This window comes from Protopterus annectens, chromosome 17.part0 (genome assembly GCF_019279795.1).
Source record: "Protopterus annectens isolate FY-2018-M chromosome 17.part0, PAN1.0, whole genome shotgun sequence".
Classification (NCBI taxonomy): domain Eukaryota; kingdom Metazoa; phylum Chordata; order Ceratodontiformes; family Protopteridae; genus Protopterus; species Protopterus annectens.
The window spans coordinates 274,692,283-274,718,336 of NC_056751.1; positions in this window are offsets into that span (position 1 = coordinate 274,692,283).

The window sequence follows — 26,054 nt, forward strand, 5'->3', positions numbered from 1 at the left end:
CCCCAGACTTTATATTACCCATACCCCTGGACTGTACATCACCCATATCCCCAGACTGTATATTAAACATGCCACTGGACTGTACATCACCCATATCCTCTGACTGTAGATTACACAACCCCCTGGACTGTACATCACCCATATCACCAGACAGTATATTACCCATGCCCCAGGACTGTACATCTCACATATCCCCAGACTGTAAAATAACCATACCCCTGGACTGTAAATCACCCATATCCCCAGACTGTATATTACCCATGCCCATGGACTGTACAATATCCATTCCCCTGGACTGTACATCACCCATATCCCCAGTCTGTATATTACCCATGCCGCTGGACTGTACATCATCCACATCCCAGACTGTAAATTACCCATGCCACTGGACTGTACATCACCCATGCCCAAGGACTATACATCACCCATATCCCCATTCTGTATATTACCCATACCCCTGGACTGTATATCTCCCATATCCACAGACTGTATATTACACAAACCCCTGGACTGTACATCACCCATATCCCCAGACCATATATTACCCATGCCCCTGGACTATACATCACCCATATCCCCAGACTATATATTACCCATGCCCCTGGACTGTACATCACCCATATCCACAGACTGTATATTACCCATGCCCCTTGACTGTACATCACCTATTACCCCAGTTTGTATATTACCCATACCCCTGAACTGTACATCACCCATATCCCCAGACTGTATATTACACAACCCCCTGGATGGTACATCACCCATTTGCCCAGACCGTGTATTACCCATGCACCTGGACTGTACATCACCCATATCCCTAGACTGTATATTACCAATGCCAGTGGACTGTACATCACCCATGCCCCAGACTGTACATCAAACATATCCCCAGACTGTGTATTACGCATGCCCCTGGACTGTACATCACCCATATCCTTAGACTGTATATTACTTGTAGAGAAACTGCAAGGAACCACCACGATGAGTATAAAACAATTTAATTTAAAAAAGAGAACAAGCGCTTTCACGCACCACCATGGCGCGCTTCATCAGGTTACATCAATTAGTTAAAATTCATCCTTTATATATTAAAATACTCACAATTAACCAATCTAATCATCAATTAGACAAATCTATTAAATCATTTAAAGAAACAATATCAGAATAGCATCCAGCCTAATACAAAGAACTTCTTTAACATATAAAGCATAACGCTTCTAAGACAAACAAAGACTTTCATCAACATAAAACAAACACTGATTTTAACTACATATGTCAAACTAATAATCTATTCATAAATCCATATCCAAAATAAACTCATAACGCTGTCTTTTTCTACCTGTGGCACATATTGTGAATGTAATGCTGGTAGATGTTGAGAGAATATATCTCAGAAAAATGTCATAGCGATATTTACAAAAAGACAGCATATTTAAATGTATATAAAATATATATTTCAATCACTATTAATAGAAATATATATATATAAATTAATTATAAAATGAAAAAATAAATAATCTAACTATGAGTTAATTATAATAACCATGTTGAAGAAATATATCAATAATTTTATTCCTCTACTATATACAATGTTATTGTTTTCAATTATAAAACTAAAACTAAAACTAAAACTAAAAAGAGTGAATGATTATTATTCATCTATCTCCTAATAGGGCTGGTCTGATACTAACAGCTAGATTCAGGCCAGGTTCAATGTGAGATCTAAGATTAAAAATCCATTTTAGCTCATGGAGTTCAAGAGACCCCATGACGTCACCTTCTCTCATATTATTATGCACTATCTGAATGACCCTGAACTTGAAGTGGTGCTTGGGAAACTGCTGGCAATGCTTAGCCAGTGCATTACTAATGTTCTCCTTCCTTATATCATAGACATGGTTGTACATGCGATCCCTTAGCCTCCTCGACGTCATACCTACATAGTAGGCGTCACATAACTCACAGGTGGCTAAATAGATGATATTTTTGGAATCACATGTCGCATAGAAAGTTGGTGTAAATACTATAGCTAGTCCTGGCACTTCAAATGATTGAGTTTTCGATATGTATCTGCACATACTACATTTGGTGCAGGAATAAGTTCCCTTCTTATATCGTGACCTAATATCTATTTGTAAAACATCCATTTTATCATTACAAAGTAACCTTTTTAAGTTCAAACTATTATTAAATCTGAAAGTGGGTTTTTTACCTACTATCTGTGCTAAAGTTGAGTCAAGTAGAAGGATCTTCCAATTGTTCTTGACGACATTCATGATATGATGTATATCATTGGTATACTTAATACTAAATGGCAGGCTTACTTCTTTACTCTTAAAATTATTGAAAAAAAAACCCTTTTTTAACATATGTAGATGTCTCAAGCGTTAATGATGTTAAGTCATTAACTAAATCAAGAGGATAGCCTCTGCTAATAAAGCAGCTCTTTTGAAAATCAACCTGGGTGTTTAGGTCTTCTTGTTTACTACATAGCCTAGAGATTCTAGTTATCTGCCCTTTAATTACATTACGAAATATGTAACGAGGATGCATGCTATCAAAATGGAGGATTGCATTCCTCCAGCATGACTTCCTGTAAAGTGTTGTAGTAATGTTACTCTTGTCATCTTTAGTGATGGTGATATCCAAAAAATTAACATGAGTATATGAATGTTCAAAAGTAAATTTTAGGAAAGAAGTGGTAGATTCCATATAGGCAACAAACTCATATAATGAATCTAAATCATTATTCCAGAATAAAAGGATGTCGTCTACAAAGCGCCTGTACAAAATAATATTTTTAAATCTCTCATTATTAAAAATAAATCTGTTTTTCCATTGATAAATAACTAAATTTGCATACGCATTAGCACAGGGAGTGCCCATAGCCACTTCCCATGTTTGTGCATATGTTTGATCACGAAAGAGAAAAACATTATTGTTTAGTACCACATCTAAAAGACTACAGACTAACATCTGACTTGCATTATCTAATGTTCCATTAACATGCAGATACACCCTAATGGCTTCCAAACCAAAATCATTTGGAATACTTGAAAACAAATTCCTGATGTCTAATGTTACTAATAAAGTATTACTCTGAATATTATTACATAGGGAGTCCAGTTTTAAGTCATGTAATAACCCATAGGAGTCCTTTAGAATTGTAGGTATTAATTTAACCAAAGGGCCCAGCTTTGTCTGTATAAAAATCGAAGCATTTTCAGTCACCCAATGCGTACCTGAAACTATTGGGCGTAAAGGGGGAGGTTGCACCCCTTTATGCATCTTCGGAAGGCCCTTGATTAAAGGTATCAAGGGGGAATCAATTATTAAAAAATCATATAAATCCTTGTCTATACAGCGACACATAAGAAGATCATAAAGGGTGTCATGAACACCTCTTACTATAGAGCCCACCACTGTTTTATCTATAAGCTTATAAGCCACATCATTATTTAACATATTGTGCATTAACTCAATATAGAGGGAGGTATCCATTGTGACCACCGCTCCACCTTTATCAACAGGTTTAAACGTAATTTCACTGTTATTACAAAAATTGTCAAGACAATATTTCAAATTGGCATTTAAATTATTATATATTCCTTTATGCTTTTTCTCTTTGTAATACATATAAAAATCTTGCTCACAAGAGCGTACAAAACAATCGACCATACTATGCATGGGAGGTATAAATGAACTTTTTCTTTTGCATACATGGGATGTATGTATAGAGTCTTTTTGCGAGGAATCAAAAAACAATACCTTAAGTGAAAGTGTCCTGGCAAAAAGCGAAGCGCTATAAGCGTTTCTGAAAGTTTACTTCCCTGAGATGGGATAAAGGATAAACTTTTATTAAGGAGTGCTTGTTCGTCCGCTGTAAATTCAGAAGAAGTAAGATTGAAAAATAATGTTCTCAGTTCCTGGTCTTTCGCCGTGCTTCCGGTACCTCGCCTGAAAATTTCCTCTTCCCTCGGCCTCGGCTCACTGAACGCGTAGGTGCCCTGGCTTTGTATGGAAGCGGGAGGTTTAAAGAAGGGATGCCGGTTGCTGTGGTAGATGTTATAACATTGCTTGATTTCGGTCTCGCTCCCAATGCAACATTAGTTTTTAAACCCTGCTGGTTACAAGGTAAAGAAACATTGGATGAAACCATTTCATCATTTTGAGTACCACCCAAAGGTGCCGTTCTGTCGTGAGACTCATTTAATATTTCAACATGTTCAGTATGCTCAGCATTGGGGTTCGTAGAGGGAGTTGTATCATTAACAGTCAATTCAGCTCCATTCTTATTGAACCTCGGCCAAACAAAAATCTGGCCCAGCTGGAAATCTTGATAATCATGTTTGAGTTTCTTTAATTTTATTTGTTCAAGTTTGTTGCTATATAATGCAACCTGCCTAAGCATGTTGTTAAGCTTAGAGGCGTATAAGTCACCTTTATACTTTTGTAGTAAATTCTTATGCTCATCCTCCACTTTAGCAACAAGATCCAATTCAATAGGAGTAAAATATTCAATTAACAGATTAATATACTTAATACCAAAATCAATGTTTAGTTGTTGCCATCTACGCAACAAGTCCGGATGGCTATCACCATAGCTTGGCATACACAGTACCCGCATACCGCGGGGAACTACTTTGAAATGGAGACAAGCCTCCAGGTGTCTTCTCTGCCATATGAGCTGATGGAGCTTGTATAGGTCATTCTCTAAAAGTCTTAGGGAACTGTAATAGTCTTGTAAATTCTCCATATTGTTAGAAACAGTAGATGGAGTATTAAACTGAAAGTCCAAACTCAACAGAGGGTTCTCCTGTTGATGAAAAAGGTTATTCCAGTCCTCAGTACCGCCCGTACTTGCCGGATTATAGTCAAGCTCAATATTCGTAGAATCCATCGTGTGCTGGCCAAAAATGCAAGCGAAAAACAGGAATAGTAGCAGTAGACAAAAAATGACCATCCAAAGGTTCCTTCCAACGCAAAAAGATAAATTGTAGAGAAACTGCAAGGAACCACCACGATGAGTATAAAACAATTTAATTTAAAAAAGAGAACAAGCGCTTTCACGCACCACCATGGCGCGCTTCATCAGGTTACATCAATTAGTTAAAATTCATCCTTTATATATTAAAATACTCACAATTAACCAATCTAATCATCAATTAGACAAATCTATTAAATCATTTAAAGAAACAATATCAGAATAGCATCCAGCCTAATACAAAGAACTTTTTTAACATATAAAGCATAACGCTTCTAAGACAAACAAAGACTTCCATCAACATAAAACAAACACTGATTTTAACTACATATCTCAAACTAATAATCTATTCATAAATTCATATCCAAAATAAACTCATAACGCTGTCTTTTTCTACCTGTGGCACATATTGTGAATGTAATGCTGGTAGATGTTGAGAGAATATATCTCAGAAAAATGTCATAGCGATATTTACAAAAAGACAGCATATTTAAATGTCTATAAAATATATATTTCAATCACTATTAACTGTATATTACCCAAGCCCCTGAACTGTACATAAACCATATTACCTGACTGTATATTATCCATGCCCCTGAACTGTACATCACCCATATCCCCAGAGTGTATATTACCCATCCCCCTGAACTGTACATCACCCATATCCCCAGACTGTATATTATCCATGTCCCATGCCCCTGGACTGCACCTCAACCATATCCCCAGTCTGTCTATTACCCATTTCCCTGCACTGTACATCTCCCATATCCCCAGACTGTATATTACCAATGCCCCTGGACTGTACATCACACAGTTCCATGGACTATACATCACTCATATCCTCAGACTGTATATTACCCATGCCTCTGGTCTGTACATCACCCATATCCTCAGACTGTATATTACCCATGCCCCTAAACTGTACATCACCCATATCCCCCGACTGTTCATTCCCCATGCCCATGGACTATTCATCACCCTTATATCCAGACTGTATATTATCCATACCCCTGGACTGTACATCACCCATGCCCCTGGACTGTACATCACCCCTAACCCCAGACTGTATATTACCCATACCCCTGCACTGTACATCACCCATACCCCAGAGTGTATATTACCCATGCCCATAGACTGTACATCACTCATATCCCCAGACTATATATTAACCATGTCCCTGGACTGTATATCACTCATATCCCAAGACTGTATATTACCCTAGACCCCTGGACTGTACATCATCCACATCCCCAGACTGTACATCACCCATATCCCCAGACTGTACATCACCCATATCCCTAGACTGTATATTACCCATGCCCCTGGACTGTACATCACCCACGCCTTTGGACTGTACATCACCCATATCCCCAGACTGCATATTAAGCATACCCCTTGACTGTACATCACACAGTTCTATGGACTATACATTACCCATATCCCCAGACTGTTTATTACCCATACCCCTGGACTGTACATCACCCATATCCCCAGACTTTATATTACCCATACCCTTGGACTGTACATCACCCATATCCTTTGACTGTAGATTAAACAACCACCTGGACTGTACATCACCCATATCACCAGACAGTATATTACCCATGCCCCTGGACTGTACATCTCACATATCCCCAGACTGTATAGTAACCATGCCCCTGGACTGTAAATTGTCCATATCCCCAGAGTGTATATTACTCATGCCCATGGACTGTACAAAATCCATTTCCCTGGACTGTACATCACCCATATCCCCAGTCTGTATATTACCCATGCCCCTGGACTGTACATCACCCATATCCCCAGACTGTATATTACCCATGCCCTTGGACTGTACATCACCCATGCCCCTGGACTGTACATCACCCATATCCCCAGACTGTATCTTACCATTGGGCCAGTGTGGATGCCAAGTCTTTGTACACGAGTATTAACAAAAAACATGGTTTAAAGGCAGTGGAAAAAATGTTGGGTGATGGACCCAGAACTTGTTTCATTTTGAATCTGTTGGAATTTTGTTTGACACATAATGTTTTTGAATTTGAAGGGAGATATTTTTTGCAAAAAGAGGGCACAGCAATGGGGCTGCTTTAGCCCTCATATGCTATTTTGTTTATGGCCCATTTTGAAAATTGCTTTATCTACCCTTCATTATTCTTTAAAAGCAAGGTAGTAAAATATGTCAGATTTATTGACGACTTGCTTTTTTTGTGTAAAGGTAATTCTGAGGATTTTGATAGGTTCATCTTAGAAATTAAGGAAAATTCTTGGGGTCTAGACTTCACTTACTTTATTGGAGGGAAAAGTATCCAATATTTAGATGTAGAATTATATTTAGGTAGGGATAACAAGATACAATACAAACCATTTTACAAAAAGACAGCAGCAGAGAACTTTTTGCATGCATCCAGTATGCATAGTGATTCTCTGCTTAAATCTTTACCATTCGGTGAATTCAAACGTATAGGCATGCATACTTCAGAGAGGTCCTTAATTTCTAGTGAATTTGATAGAGTAGAAGAGAAAATGACAGGGAGAGGATATCCGTGTTATAATGGCAAGGAAAAAGGCAGAAAGGGAGTTAGGATTAGGTCAACGGGTGAATGAAAGGAGTTGGTCTAGGTCTGGCATAAAAAGAGATGTTGGTTCTCGTGTGTATGGTCTTGGGGATGGTAACTCTGAGGGTAACTCTGAGGGTAAACTATTTTTTGTAACTAGATATTCTCAATTTTCTGAGACGTTGAGGGATGCAGTGTCGAGATTCTGGCCCATCATCAGTCATGATGATAGATTAGGCAATCTTTTTCCATCAAAAGTTACCTTCTCATATAGCAGATACTCCAATTTGAAGGAAATTTTGAACTTTAGAAAGAAAAGTACATCCAGAAGAAATACCAAAAAGGGCACATATAAATGTGGAAGATGCAAGGTTTGCAGTAGGGCAAGAAATTTGGATGGCATTAAAATTAATGGTGTAACATATAGGGCGCTTGAATATTATGATTGCAATTCCACAGGGGTGGTGTATATTATAGGATGTGGATGCGTACAAAAGAAATGGTACATAGGACAAACAACTAGAAAGCTGAAGCTTAGGATTCTAGAACATTTAGGTGACATAAAACACAAAAGATTGGAGAGTCCAGTAGGGAAACATTTTAGTGAGGTACACGGGGGGGTTCCAGAAGGGTTTATATTTTGTGCACTGGGTAGACCTACTATGCTGGGGAACAAAGAGGTGTTTCGTGAAAAATTATTGCAAATGGAAACCAGGTTTATTTTCAATTATAAAACTCTGTTTCCGCATGGTTTAAACTTGGAAATTTAAAATAGTGTTTCCGCATATCTCTCAGAGTATAATTGTTATTAAAAAATGTTTAAAAACGTTTAAAAAGGTATTCAACATGAATTTATGAAGTTTAAAATATTTGTAAAACAAGATGATTCATTAAAGTGTTTTTGTAAGCATGCCTAAGCAAATATGAAGGATATTGCATGAATGTATTTATATAAAATCTCAAATTATTTTGTCATATTTGAAAATTGTTTCAAGATGTAATTTAAGAATCATTTTAAGATGTTGTTTAGTATGTTGCAGCTTTATTTAAAAAGAAATGTTCCAAGATGTAGTCCATAATGGTGTAGTATTAATTAGCATCATTGGGTTAATGTGCTTCAATGATTCAATTAAGCATGATATATAAAAAGGGTGGTGTTTGAAGTAGTAAAATGTATTCCAGGAGAAGGCGAAGGCCGAGGTACCAGAATTAAAGAATTTCAAACTTACAGTGGATGTGTTCCTGTTTTCGTACAAATGTATCTTACCATGCCCCTGGACTGTAAATCATCCACATCCCCAGACTGTAAATTACCCATACCACTGGACTGTACATCACCCATATCCACAGACTATATATTACACAAACCCATGGACTGTACATCACCCATATCCCCAGACTATATATTACCCATGCCTCTGGACTGTACATTACCCATGCCCCTGGACTGTACATCACCCATATCCACAGACTTTATATTCCCCATGCCCCTTGACTTTACATTACCCATATCCCCAGACTGCATATTACCCATACCACTGAACTGTACATCACCCATATCCCCAGAATGTATATTACACATCTCCCTGGACTGTACATCACCCATTTCCCAGACCATATATTACCCATGCACTTGGACTGTACATCACACATATCCCTAGATGTTATATTACCAAAGCCAGTGGACTGTACATCACCCATGCCCCTGGACTGTACATCACCCATATCCTTAGACTGTATATTACCCATGCCCTGAACTGTACATCACCCATATCCCCAGACTGTATATTACCCATGCCGCTGAACTGTACATCACCCATATCCCCAGAGTGTATATTACCCATCCCCCTGGACTGTACATCACCCATATCCCCAGACTGTATATTATCCATGCCCCATGACTGTACATCACCCATGCCCCTGGACTGTACCTCAACCATATCCCCAGTCTGTATATTACCCATTCCCCTGGACTGCAAATCTCCCATATCCCCAGACTGTATATTACCAAACCCCCTGGACTGTGCATCTCCCATAATCCCCATACTGTATATTACTCTACCCTGGACTGTACGACACCCATATCCCCATACTGTGTACTACACTACCCCTGTACTGTACATCACCCATATCCTCAGACTGTATATTACCCATTCCCCTGAACTGTTCATTAGCCACATCCCCAGACCATATATTACCCATGCCCTTTGACTGTACATCACCCATATCCCCAGACTGTATATTACCCATCCACCTGGACTATACATTACCCATGCCCCTGGACTGTACATCACCCAATTCCCCAGACTGTATATTACCCATGCCCTTGGACTGTACATCACCCATATCCCCAGTCTGTTTATTACCCATACCCCTTGACTGTACATCACCCATATCCCAGACTGTATATTACCTATACCCCTGGTCTGTACATCATCCATATCCCCAGACTGTATATTAAACATGCCCATGGACTGTACATCACCCATATCCACAGACTGTATATTACCCATGCCCCTGGACTGTACATCCCCCATATCCACAAACTGTGTATTAACCATGCTCCTGGACTGTACATCACCCATATCCCCAGACTGTACATCACCCATATCCCTAGACTGTATTTTAACCATGCCCATGGACTGTACATCACCCATATCCACAGACTGTATATTACCCATGCCCCTGGACTGTATATTACCCATCCCCCTGGACTGTACATCACCCATATCCCCAGACTGTATATTACCCATACCCCTGGGCTGTACATCATGTATAGCCCTAGAATGTATATTATCCATGCCCTTGGACTGTACATCACCCATATCCCCAGACTGTTTATTACCCATACCCCTGGTCTGTACATCACCCATATCCCCAGACTGTATATTAACCATGCCCATGGACTGTACATCACCCATATCCACAGACTGTATATTACCCATGCCCCTGGACTGTATATTACCCATTTCCCTGGACTGTACATCACCCATATCCCCAGACTGTATATTACCCATACCCCTGGGCTGTACATCATCTATATCCCCAGACTGTATATTACCCATGCCCCTGGACTGTACATCACCCATATCCCCAGACTGTACATCACCCATATCCCTAGACTGTATTTTAACCATGCCCTTGGACTGTACATCACCCATATCCCCAGACTGTATATTACCCTTTCCACTGGACTGTACATCACCCATGCTCATGGACTATCCATCACCCATTTCCCCAGACTGTATATAACCCATGCCCCTGGACTGTATATCCCCCAGTTCAATGGACTATACATCACCCATATCCCCAGACTGTATATTACCCATGCCCCTGGACTGTACATCCCCCAGTTCCATGAACTATACATCACCCATATCCCCAGACTGTATATTACCCATGCCACTGGACTGTACATCACCCATGCCCATGGACTATACATCACCCATATCCCCAGACTGTATATTACCCATACCCTTGGACTGTACATCACCCATGCCCCTGGACTGCTCCATTTGCATGCAGGTTGCTGAATCCTTCATATTGCTACAGTTCTACAACTGTCTGCCTCTCACTTCCTTATGCACTGAGCAGTCTTGGTAAAAAGAGGACTGCACAGTTTGTTATGTGGGTCTGAATATCCACTTCCCCATGAAAACAAATTTCAATCTCCTGGATCTATTTGATTATAACAAGCAGAAAAACAAACATTTTCCTGACAGACAAGGGGTATTTGGCTCAACATGAATGTCAATCTTATTTATCAGATTAATTTTGCCTTTATGATAAAACATCAGTCAGGAAAAGAATTTAAAGAAACGTTGAATGTTACTAAACTAAAGAGAAGTTTTTGATTTCCCTTGCATTTTGTAACACAAATCTTTTAATACTTGCTTTTCTGTTGGTATAGGGGGAAGGGAGAAACATTTAGAATGAAGTTGTGAACAAGGGTCAGTGAAGGCATAAAACCTCTACATAGGAAATGTAATGCCAAGTGTAAATTACTTCTTGATTTTATTTTTCTTGATTGGTGATGGCATATCTAAATTAATAGTTAGGAAAGTAGAGTATGTGTGATATCAGCTAACTAGAACCATATTAGAGTAAAATCTTTAAACAGGAATAAAATTTAATTCATTTTCTTCTTGGTAAGTGATATGAATAAGAGCCTGTGCATCATATTTCGACAAGAAGAAATCTTTATTTAGCCACACCATGACTGACACTGTCGGCCTCTTAGATCAGTATGTTTTGTGCATAGATGATGCTGTGGAAACCTCAGGCTATTTCTAGGGCTTATATCACTCAAACAGAAAAAAAACTAGGCTCTTTCACGACTTTATTATGAAAATTAGAATTTATTATGGGAACAAGCTTCATATTCACAGCAAAAATACTTTGACATGGCGCAACAAAATTTTCTTCAAGCATGACAAAATGCTTATCTTGCTGGGCAAGCTGAGAGTGAGCAATGCACTCTGTTTTACAAGTGAATACAATATTAACTGAAAGAAGGCTAGGGAAGCAGGGTCATAGAAAAGTTATTAATCTAGTGACATCCAGACTGATGTGCATTAGGTTCAGCAACTGAGTCATTTAAAGCTTGGTTTCTTTCAATAATAATTTGAATAAGTAAGCTTTGCAGGATATCACCTTTCTGACGCATTTTGAAAACATAGAACTGGACTTTTGCACAATCAGATTTTGTGCTGCGTTTGGTATATTACATTTCTTTAATAATTGGGATACTTAAAAATATGAAACCTTACTGGCTACTCACTGTTCTATAGGAAAACATTAACTAATAAAGGCAACTTTGGGAAACAACTAGTAAAAATCACAACACTAGATAAATGCACCAAAAAGATGTAGGACTGAAATATATAATATTGAAATGCTTGAAATGACTAACTAGAAATAAATACATGTACCAAAGCATGCTTACTCCATCCATAGTTATACTTGCTTGTTTACCACCTAAGACAACTAGTCACTAACTGGGAGGTAGGGACAGCTGGCAAAGTTAATGTATGAGTTCCATATCCATGGAGTGGTGTTTATAAAATAAGTGAGCTTGAGCATCCATTCTGGCTTTGTTGCCCTGCTTTGAATTTTCTAAATTGGTTTTAGGCTTAATTAGTGAATGTTGTCAGAAGTTACTATAACAACACAGTTTGAAGTTTTGCCATGTGCAGGCTGGAAACAAACAAACAGCTTCTAGACAGTCATAATGAATGCATAGGAACCAAGGAAAGTTCAAAGCTACGGAGTCTTGCCGCCATTACACATTGTCAGTTCTCATGCTAGACTGTGTCTCCCTTCTTGAGGATGACTATGCCAATCAGACTTCTGATGAATTTAAGAATACCCATCCAATTCTCCATGCCCTGTTTGGAAAAAGACAAGTATATCACAGTAGTTCATGTGCAGAGGAAGTCTCTTTCAGAGGTTAGGGATACACTGAGTAATGAACGTCTCTCTCCACCTAGTTTTATTGATTTTCTGAAGCAGGTTTAGAACTCTTGTTCTGGTATTTGTGGGAGTGTCTGACTTGTGAAGGCAGATATCCTGGACCGCTGGGTCCCTGATTGTGTGTAAGGCAATGCACAGGCTTTTTCTGAGGGGCATATAAAACACATAAAAGAGGGACAGCACTTTTAAGTCTATAATCCTATTTGTTAGGAACCTCTCATCTCTTTCCATCTGTGTGATACGTCTGGCAAGGTATACCCCAAAGAAGACATTTTATTCTATAATTGGTCTGATCAGTGGCAGATAGAAGGAGACAATCACCTTTACAGGTCTGGATGATATCTACTTGATGATCAGTTGTGTCAAGTAAAATAATTTCTTGACATCTGTTGCTACATGGTAGTTAAAGGAGATGGACGTATCGCCCCATGTTCCTAGGTCTTTAACCATACTTTCATTTTTAAATGGGGTACTGTCAATGCTACATGCTGGAAAATGTTTAGTCTGCCAAATGCAATAATTTTTTAGCATTTAATATAAGACCATTTTCAGTAGACTGGGCATTTTCAAGTTTAAGTTCTTGCTGGAGGGCTTCTGCATCACAGTGGGATTTGAAAATGACTCCCACTTTATTGTGATCCACAACTAAATTAGCTACAGGGCTTAATTTTTTGTCTGTATGCAAGATAAGTAATTGTCAAACAAAAACAGTCCTAGCACTGAGCCCTACGAAACACCACTGGTCACCATTTTGGGCTCTGATTATGTCCCTCCAACCTGCACCATATGGGTTTTGTCCTTTAGCCAATTTGCTATCCATCTATTTATAATGCATTTAATTTATTAATTATGCTAGCATGAGGGATGGTGTCAAGTGCCTTGGTCATACCAAGGCAAGCTGTGCATACAGCTTGTGTTACCTTCTCAAAGAAGTTAACCAGGATGTACTTTTTTTTTACAAAACCAAACTGATGTGGATAAAGCCTGAAGAGATTTGTAATGTCAATGTTAATCAAGTCTGTTATAATGTGTTCCCTGTCTTTACAAATGAGACTTCCCAAGCAGATGGCCTAAAGGTTCTGGGGTCAGTAGTGTAGCCATCTTTATGGAGTAGCATCACCAGTGCAGTATGCCATGATTCAGGGTTTAGGCCTGCAGTCAGGCTCAGGTTAAAAAGCTTATGTACAGGTTCTGCCAGGAAGGATTTCACACTTGTTATCAAACAGCCAGGTGTGCTATCTGGTCCCAAGGAGGAAGTGGTCTTAATCTTGGATAGCACTTTCTTTAATGATGATGGATAGATGAGAGCTATGGGGCTCGTAGGGATTTGGATGGTCATCTCAGTGGAGAAATTGCCACACATTTATTTGCATGTACATTGGTATGCTCTACTGGGTTTGAGTAGATTTTGTCATTCAGTATATGTTTTGTACATTGCCGAGTGTTATTTCTTAGTTTTCTAACATAACTTAGAATGTTTAAAACAAAAGAAAAAATGAGTATAGCAAGGTGGTGGCCCAAGGCTGCTGAATCCTACAATAATTAAGCCTTGTCAGTTCTCATACTAGACTGCATCTCACTTCTTGAGGAGGGATATTTCAGTCAGGCCGAGAGTGAATTTATGAATACCACTTAAATTATCCATTTTCTGATCTGGCACACAGGAAGACAGATATGAACAGACACATGCAGACCTCTTCATGCAAGTCTGAAATGTAGGAAAGACACTATTGAGTGGAATCCTTCCATCCCTAAAAAAAAAATTTGCTTTAACAATTGGCTAAATACTAGTGTCAATCTAGGGGATCCACTGTGTGACAAATTTCAATCCCTTCAAGCCAGGAGTACCATTTCTGTCTGTTTACTATTTGTTAATAGACTGTCTTTAAACCTTGTACCTAATATCCTATACTGCATGGTGATGTCACAGTTCTCTACAGATTTAACCCCAGTCCACACAATTAAACAATCCCTTGAACAAGTACCCAACACTGATTTCATGGTTTTAAAACAAGAACTTGTTACTAAACAAATCGAAAACACTGCCTTGATCTTTTGCACACCTCAAAAACTCAGACCTGTATCCCTAAACTGTCACATTAGAAAATGCTAAAAAACAAACAAGAAACTACCAGTTTTTTAAGAATATGGCTAGCAACTTAACTAGTAGTTTCATACACAACAAACCAAGAGTAAAACCAATACAACCCTTTTTTGTTAGAAAAATCCCTCACTTTTTAGCCCAAGGAAGAAATTCCATTGGAAAGGGAATATTACTTCCCTAGCTTGTATATGGCCACCCCCAATAGTTTCCACTTCTCCCCCCAAAATATCTTTCCTGTCTCCAATATACCACCAGTTCTATCTGCCACTTTATAACTCTAGATCTTAATGGGAACATCATTGCTCTGGGCTATCTAAAGCCAAAAGATTCTAATTCCAGCAAAGATAGAACATTTAATTAGACTTTATTTCCATGATTATAGTGTTTAAGGAATGCAGTTGTTCCAAATTAGGAATGGCTAAAGACAGTCAAATTGGCTGTCTTCTATGATTAAGTGAAGAGTAAGAGTATCAAACCACTGAGATCTGCCCTTTTTCAGTTATTTTATGGTTTTATGGAATATATTTAGTGCAATTATTTGTGGCAGTTTACTGTAGTCTGCAAATTAGTGGCCAGTGGTTACCTACTAACATAAACTGGAAAGAATTTTACCTTTAAAATCTTCCAGCTTTTCTAAATTGAATCCAGATAACATAAAAGTACTGCTGTCCAATGCTAGGAGCCATGCAAAAACCTTCACTGTTTACTCTGCAGTACATCAATGCATGTGTTGTCACAGAGATGTGACATAAGACAATTGAGAGCACTCCATTAGTGCAGGGTTTCAAGGTCTACCCCACTAGAGAAAGGCACAAAAAGATGGCAGTGTATTCAAAAAGCAAAATTTCACCTCACAAGATAACATCCGAAAACTCCTCCATGTCCACCAAAATACCATCATCATAAACCCTTACTATATCATATCAAACTATAAGAACCTCTCTGTGCCCTTTGACCCATATAGCCTACCTAACTATATGGAGTGTCCCTATGCTTCAGACCAAACACCAGTCTCCAAGGGGACTTCAGCTTACCCTCCATCAAGTGGGATACTTATAAATCCTTTAACAAGTATGGCTGAATATTTCTGGACTTAATAAATGCAAACTTTCTGAACCAATTTGTCTGTTTCCCCAACTACAAGAGACAAAACCCTGGACTTGATCTTCACCCAATATGTGACAGTTTTATTCCCTACCAGTTGTAACTTCTTCCCTATCCAGATTGTACCATAACTTAGTCACTTTCTCAATAAGATTAAAGCTGGAAGCATCATCAAATACCTAAGTATTCAAACATTATGCACTAAAAATTGAGTTCAACATCCCTCTACAACCTGATGACCCCACTGGAATCCTTCTCTATAAATTTTAAACATGTGTGAATAGCTGTATAGATGCATCTTCTTCCTACAGAGGAAGCAAAATATAAACAAGTTTTACAATAAAAGAAAAACAAAAAACAGTCGTATGCAATAATAAATGTAACATGGTATGTGACAAAACTGTTCTTGTTAAATCTGACAAGGTCCTCCAGTCTCTGATTAAATCAACCAAAGCTGGATGTGAGATAAAAATAGCCATCTAAGCAAAAGACAATCATAAGACTTTTTTAACTATGTTAAAAACCTCAGAAACAACATCTAGCACTGCACAGATCTAATAGCAAATATCACATAATCAAACCTTGAGAACATATCACATACCCACACAGTTACACACCCTTAAACTTCCCAAGAAAAGTCCTCAAAGCATGATCCAAGGCAAAGAATTCAGCTTCAGTCCACTACAGAGGCTATTCATTATCAGCCACCAAACATGTTTTGTTTTGGTTGAACTTAGGACAGCAACAGTAATCACACTGCAAAAAGGAGGGATGTCAATGGACTTGGGTAATTATAGAACTTGCTGAAACAACGCAAGGCAGAAGAAATACATGCAAAAATCAGTCCCAAAGCATTTAAACATTTATTGTGTGAGCGTTTTCAAAGTTCCTTAAAACTCCTTCATCAGACAACATTCTACTAATACAACAGTCTATATAAAAGAAAAATCAACCAATGAAAACACTTACACAATTAATCTACAAATGACATCACTAGTTCTCAATCTAAAAGTAAACTTGCATCTAAAAATGTAGCATCAGAAAATACTGAATGAAGATTTAAAATAGAAAGAATAATATGCACCCCCCTCACATATTTAAAAACATTATTAAGGGTCAAGCCCTCAGGACTTCAAGACTAAATGCCACTTATGCAGACTTTAAGACTGAGGTTAACCGTTTGCAGACCGGGTTTGAAGAGAGGGGGTACAACACTTCTGAAGTTGAGAAAACATTGGACACTGTTGCAGACATGAGGAATTTGAATGGGAAACCATACTTTTCTGATGGACCTTGGACAGTAGTACCAATTAAAGCAGATACACACATTCATTTACCTTTAACCTACTCAAGTAATGTTAAAGAAATTGAGAAGGTATTTAGGAAACATTGGCAAGTCTTAATGACGGATTCTGAAGTATGTCAAGTAGTAGGAACCAAACCATCATGTGATTATAAGAATAAAAAGAACTTGAAAAGAATGGTGTGTCATTCTAATTTTACAAGTAATAGTAGACATGATGCAGTTGATTATGGTACCTATCCATGTTTGCACTGTAATTGGTGCAAATATCTAGACAGTACTGGAGCCTTTGTACACCCTGATACAGGGAAGCAACTTGAATTTAGAGTTTTAGCCAACTGTAATACATGTCATTTAGTCTATTTAGTGGTCTGTCAAGAGTGTTGTTCTTATTATATAGGTAAGACAGACAGGAGGCTACACGATCATATCAGGGAACACTTGTATTAATAATTCTGTACATACGAATGCCTTGGCGAAACATATTGCAAACAATGACAGTATGCATGAGTTTAGGTTTATGGTTATAGAGATTATATCTCAGAATAAGTGAGGGGGAGATTTAAGAAATAAGGCAGAGACTTGTGAGCTTAACTGGATTATTAGGATAAGAGCCAATAAAGGTAAAGGGCTTAATAATAAAATATGCATTAAGCCAGTAGTTAAGAATAGGCCCCTGTCTAAATCCTGAATGTAATATGTTTTAACCATATATTTTTATTTTTATGTGTTTTTGAATACTTTTATATGTGTATTTTTACTTGTTTTTTTATATTCTTTATATATATATATATATATATATATATATATATATATATATATATATATATATATATATATATATATGAAGTGCAATATGGTAGGTAAAGATGTGATTTTATCAGTGTTTATATACAGTTTTCATGATGTTTTAAATCTTCATTCAATGCCTTCTGATGCTACATTTTTAGATGCAAGTTTACTTTTGTCATTTGTAGCTTGATTAATTGTGTAAGTGTTTTCATTGGTTGATTTTTCTTTTATATAGACTACTGTATTAGTAGAATGTTGTCTGATGAAGCAGTTTTAAGGAACTGTGAAAGCGCTCACGCAATAAACGTTTAAATGTTTTTGGACTGATTTTTGCATGTATTTGTTCTGCCTTGGGTTGGTTCAGCAATGTCTTACTGTTTATTGGATTATCTGTGTGTTACTGCAGTGTTCTGCAGCACTGCTTGGTGAACCATTTACTGCTCTTGCTGAGTCTGTTTCTTGGGATTATCTGTAATTACAGAACTATATGTCTGACAGCCTCATCTTTAAGATTATGGTGAAGATCTGTTTGGAATTAGTCAGTAAGAGCATAGGTCATCTACAAACCCTTGGCTAAATCATTTCAGGTTTGTCAAGGGCACATCCTGCCTGCTTAATCTAGTTTACTTATTCAAAAAGATTGCTGAAGCAATGGATGAGGTGAAAATTGGCACATACTGAAAATCTAGACCCTGCAAAGGCATGTGACATCATTCTACATTCAAGTGTTGCTGGTAATTTCTCCCAGCTAAATGCTAATCGATATATAATTTGTTCGATAACAAATTGTCTCAGAAATAGAACCCATGAAATTATGGTATATGACACTACTGCCTTCAAAAGATCTGTTACTAGGGCTGTACTCTAGGGTTCAGCCAATACGCCACTACTCTTTGGCATTTATTTATCAGACTTCATAGCTAATGTTAATGGTTTATGCCTGATCAAGTTTGCAGTCGGCTGTAAACTTGGTGCCATTATAAACTCTCCAGAGTACAGCAAAATCCTCCAAGAGGGCTTTTCCCAAGCAAATAGCTGGTGTCATAAGCATGGACTAACAGCAACAAATTGAGCCAGCACTCCGGAGATAGGCTGTATAAAAAATTTTTATGTGGCAAATCCATCTTGAAAGGTAACACAAATAGCAAACCGGTTTTGGCTAAAATCCCATAGCCTTCCTCAGTGCAGGAAAAAAAACAAACAGATGGTACATCCTGGTATTCATTTATATTTGAAAAATTTAAAGTAACAACCATTAAAAAACAACATTCACATGCATATAAGATATCCCCCACTTTTAAGGTTATAAATGCAAATACATGTGAAAATTCACTAGAAGTAACCCATGTTTATAACAGTAAACATATAACATGATATTTTTTAATGAAAAAAGTGTATTAAGGGATATACAACTATTAACAGATCAGCATGGTTTTTATGACATTTCATTTAAGCCAGGTTTAAATAATGCCCCCAACCTGGTTAACCAGGAAAATTCCATGTTATTCAATTTCTCATGCCAACCTGCTTTATTAGCCCTATGCATGTCTATTTTATCAATAATAGTGAATATAAATTTGGCCGTTTTATGTAAACTAGTGTGTTTGAATAGAGCATTTGACACTTTATTGTTTCTAATAGCACTTAAGTGTTCACTAATACAATATTTTAGTGGTCTCGATGTTTGTCCCACATAGAATGCCAAACAGGAACAGGTGGCCAAATAAACTACCCAATCAGTATTACAATTCCCAAAAATGTTAATCTGATATATTTTGGGAGTGTTTTTACTGGTAAATTGCATTGTTTTATATATATATTGACATGCGTTAGAATGGCCACATAGATAGCATCCTCTTAATTGGTCACCCAATATAGTAGTTTGTTTTGGTCTGGGAGGATTGTATCTCTTGTAATGTGTAAAATGAGTATTTAATGTTCTTCCCCTCTTATATGAAAAAGGTAGTATTTCACCAAGATGTTCATGGGCTCTTAAAATCTCCCAATGATTATTTACAATTTGTCTAAAGAGGGGTGTGTTATTACCAAATGTGGTTATGAACGTAATTGGCTGGTCCTTGTTATTTTCTTGGTTGAATTGCTTGTAATGTAACAATTCAGATCTAGGCATATTTCTGACCTGATTTCTAGTTTGCATGATACAATTAGGATTGTATCCCCTATCAATGAACCACTGAGCTAAATCATTTTCACATACCAAGTGTGACTCTGCTGATGAACATATGCGTTTAATCCGCAGAAATTGTGATTTGGGGATATCGTTGATGATGTGGCGGGGATGATTACTGGTTGCATGAAGAAGATTATTGTACTGTGGAAATTTCCTATGAACTTTGGTGGCCAAAGTATGACCGCTCTGCCTGGAAACTACCACATCCAAAAAAACAATTTCTTGATATTGTATTTGTAATGTAAAATGGATGCCCATTACATTATTATTCAGATATCTAACAAAGTCATCCGCCAAATCCAAATCACCCCGCCACACCATCCAACAGTCGTCCGGATACCTGCGCCAAATGTCAAGTTCCTGCATGTATCTATTCATGTTAGAATCATAAATGTATTGTTGTTCATAAAAACCCATAAACAGGTCAGCATAAATGGGGGCAAAAGAAGCCCCATAACCGTACCCCTAACCTGCCAATAAACCTGCCCTTCAAAATAAAAAACATTTTTCGTCAGGGCACATTCAGTCAGTTGTATAAGAAAATTATTAAATTCTGGGCTATATAACTTGGCTTTATCCAACCAGAATGCAACAGCCGATAGTCCTGCATTATGTGGAATACTAGTATAAAAAGATGTTACATCTAACGTACATAACCACCAATTAGCCTACAACTGTGTGTCTTGAACTATCTGAAGAAATTCAGTCGTATCTTTAAGTCTAGATCTAACCAATTTGAGCAATGGTTTAAGATGAAATGTCAAAAAGGCAGATAGGGGTTCAGTTAGTGATCCATTACCCGATACAATAGGCCTACCTGGAGGATTTAAGGGATCCTTGTGAATTTTAGGAAGCAAATAAAGATATTGGGCTTTAGGATCCGATACTTTCAATTGATTACATATGTTTCTTGTGATAATATTATCTTCAGTTGCTGAATCTAACATGGAATCAATATGTATTTTAAAGTTTTTAGTTGGATCAACCACCAGTTGAATGTAAAACTTAACATCAGATAATTGTCTAAGAACCTCAGCACGGTACATAGATCAGTACATCACCACAATAGCTCCACCATTGTCTGCAAGTACAATAACAATATCATGATTGGATCTTAAAGCATGCAATGCTTGTTGTTCCTCCAGTGTAAGAGTATGTTTTTGGGATTGATAACTTAAAGAAAAGTGTAACTCCTTAGCCACACATTCTTTAAAAATAGATACATGCTTGTCCATTGGTGGCTGAAAGTTAGATGGACCGAATTTGAAACCTGTTGATCTTTGAGAGTCAGTTGTATCTGAAAAGAATATTTTTAAATTCATCAACCTTCAAAAATCATTCAACTCATTAATCAATATATGTTCAGGAACAGAAGTAGTAGGCACAAAATTCAAACCTTTGTTCAGCAGTTTTATTTGAGCTTCAGAAAGTTCAAAAGATGAAATATTGTATACATTGTTTATTGTTTCACAATTTTTTGTAACAATGTTGCCAAATTTGGTCCCCTTATGTCTGTGTTTTCTCCCACCCCTATGTTTGCTAGATCTAAAGGGATCAAAGAGTCATCAGATTGTCTCCTTTTAGCTATTGGGGAATCTTGGAGGGGAGGACAATTATAGTCCGTAGTGGATGAAGTATCATCCTCTGATGTAGCACTAATGGTTTGAGTATATTTCTTCAATATAGATCTGGATCGTTTTCACCTATTGTTTGTCCTGAAACTGGAATCATTAAATCTGACAGTTTTTTGTACCATAAAAGGTTTACCCTTCTAGTAATCAGCCAAATCTCGGCTGAATTTCTAGATTTTCTTTTTAACCAATTGTTCCTCTAACTGGGCCAAATCTTTGGCCAAATTAGAAATGTGAGTATTGTAAAATGTCTCTGATTCATATTTTTGGGCTTCTAAACAATTTTGGTGAATTTCTGTAGTTTGGGAATCTATAATCCGTTCATAGTATGATATGAGAGTGTCTACCAAAAGCATTGAGGCCCGATGTTGAGTCTCAACCCATTCCTGAGATAATTGTTGGTCAATCATGCCAACCAATGGTTGAATCCTAATTCTAAGTCCACGTGGTATAATATCCTTTGTTTTGTACGCTTTAAATAGCCTAGGGTGCCAAATATTAGATCTAAGAGCTCTCATGTTCTTAGTAATCTTGTGAAAAACAGCATTACAAAGTGACTTGGCATCCTTGGGTGTATTAGATGCATTAGCTCCTGATAACTTTAATCCAAATACTTTAAGATTATCCCTATCAGCAGATAGTCCACGCAATATTCCCTTAAGAACCATATTGAAGCAACAATATATGGCTTATTATTATATGACTTACTATGATTTCAAAAAGGATGTGAACATCTAACAGCAGTTTAATAAACCACGAAATACAGTCTTAAATTCTTATCCCCTCAATTGTAGGGCTATGATTATAATTAAGAAGAAGCTGACCAACAGATAACCCAAATAGGTTATTAACAAATAACTGACAATCGGTGTAACACACCAAATTCCAACTTGCTCTATAACTAAAACTGTAATAAGCACTCATATATATATATTTATATATATATATATATTATAAAATTAAATAGGTTAATTAAGTGCAACCAGTCTTCCTGACTCAGGCATGCTTGGATAGAATGCATTCACCAATGATTGTAGTCAACATTCGTTTCAACCACAAAAAGTGAGTTATAAAAAAGTGAGTTGTATATCATAAAAATATGACTGTTCAGTCCAGATCTTTATGCGCTTTCTTTAAATGAGTGGCTGACATTCATCTTAGCCTAAAACATCCATATACAGAAAGTGAAAGCTTACAATATATGAACCATCCTAATATTGTATAATCTGTGAATCAAAATTAGATTGTTCACCATAACAAAACACCACAAATGTTTATGTATTATTGTAAAGCAAGCCTGCTTCACAGGAAAATAACCCAGTTGCACAACCAAATAGCAATTGCTAAAAAGTGTAGAAATGCCTAATACAGTAATATAGTATAAACGACAAGCCAGAATATCCGATACATAATCATTAAATCAAAGCCTGTTCCCAATCATAAATTCTAGCCCTACAAAAATATTTAGACATCCCATCAAATATAAGCCCAAGATATATGAAAATATCAAGAGGTTGTAAAATAAAAAATGTTTTATACAATAATACAACAGTTATGAATTTATAGTCCCAAACTTATATTAAACACCACCGTTGATACAACCATAAAGAAAGAAACCCCAAACTTTGTCTATTAAATGTTAGTCCATCATGTCCAAAAACAGATGATTATTCTGAACTGTTAATTCACATCCAATTGGTACGAGAACTTGGCCTGAAAACTCAGAATAGATCCAGTAATTTGAATGCCAAAATGCGTAAACAACTGAATGAGAATGCCCAATGTCCAACATGCAACAGTCCCAAAAAAATGGCGTCCACCACCAAACAAAAAGCCCTGCTTAAGCAGACATTTCCAATGGAAAAAAATTCAGCACTCTACACCCGACCCATCAGGAATGATGAATTGTCTGTAATACAATCACAGATAACAAATTTGGGTTGCTGATAAAAACTTTTATATTAATTGCAGTACTATTAGAACACAAACAGTCAAACCTCCTTTTCAGTGTCTTAGGACGATGAACATAGTTTTAGATCCACAAACTAACCTTTTCTCAATATGAAGTGGTAATATGTCCCATGCTGATCTGTTAATAGTTGTATATCCCTTAATACACTTTTTTCATTAAAAAATATCATGTTATATGTTTACTGTTATAAACATGGGTTACTTCTAGTGAATTTTCACATGTATTTGCATTTATAACCTTAAAAGTGGGGGATATCTTATATGCATGTGAATGTTGTTTTTTAGTGGTTGTTACTTTAAATTTTTCAAATATAAATGAATACCAGGATGTACCATCTGTTTGTTTTTTTTCCTGCACTGAGGAAGTCTATGGGATTTTAGCCGAAACCGGTTTGCTATTTGTGTTACCTTTCAAGATGGATTTACCACATTAAAATTTTTTATACAGCCTATCTCCGGAGTGCTGGCTCAATTTGTTGCTGTTGGACATATGTTAGAACCTTGCACTCGTCCACCGTGCGTGATTTGGTTTGATAAGCATGGACTAAACCTATATGCCATAAAATGTAGAATATTGTCCTTCAGCAACCATGATATATCCTATAACTATCAAATTGATAACTCACCCCTGAAAATTGACCCAGTAGTTATTGACTTGAGAACTTACATGGACAGTCAATTGTCCTTTGAATGCCATGTGTCCATTTCTGTAACAGTCTTTTTCCATTTGCAGCTTATTAGTAAGTGTAAGGAGTCCATGGCCAGGAAAGTGATAATTCCACTGAATGCTGCACATCTTAGGTTGATCATTGGGAACAATGCTCTCTTTGGTGTGTATCTGTCAAAACACTTACTACAACAAGAATGACAACAATGCTTTCTCACTAACAATTCTAAGGTATAAATCATAAAATCTGCACTGACCATCTTAAAGTCTGGTACCTCTTCTTAGTAACTACCGAGGGGCAAACTCTGCTTCATGTACAGATCCTCAGCAGATTTTATCCTGTCATATCTTCTGCACATCCACAAGTCCAATGGTAGCATAAACATGTATTAAATATATCTTAATTTCTTCTACAACATAAAGAGAACTTATTGGAGAAGTGGTATGTATCACACAGAATACCACTTCTTTGAAATTGTCTTCCTGTTCACATAAAGCAAAGCACTCCCCACACTCTGTTCAAACATAATCTGGATGAACATATGGGAACCACAAATTCACTTCTTGCTTAGCACCCATGTCCCTTATGGATAAGGTAAAATGTAAATGTTCTGCTGGCTATGGATTATTCATACTTAAATTACAAGGGCTGAAAACTTCATGGGATTGCAGGGCTAGACTTCCAAAGGTCCCTGCAGACCAATAGTTTAGTAGGTAGTTATGAACCTGATAAACATACCTATCAAGAGCCTCTGATTTTGACTCAAATTTTAAGTCTGGCCTTCATAATCCATCCTAAAACTTGTGACATTTGGAGAAAAGGTGGTGCATTACACCTAATAAATAATGAAAATAATTAGAATTATACACTTCTTTTATTTCATAAAATGTGTATTCATTCAAATTTGTCTTATTTTGTCAATGCCTCATATTAATAGTACTAATACCTTTAAAAGTGTCCCCAATTATATTGATTCATTGAGAGATATGCTGATAAATGGGTCATGGACTGGATAAATCCCTTTTCAGACATTTGATATATCACACAGCTGTTAATGAAACCTAATCATAAAATAAATTGCCAGCCACATTAATAAAGAGATATTTCCTAAAAATGCAAGGTGTAATGAAATACAAATTAAATACCTTCTATCAATAAAACAATATAAGATAATAATACCTGTAATATTTACAAAGTTGCAACAATAATAGCAACATTGTCACCTGTAAAAAAGAAAATCAGCTTTTAGTTTTAAAAAAACTACTAAGAGAAACCA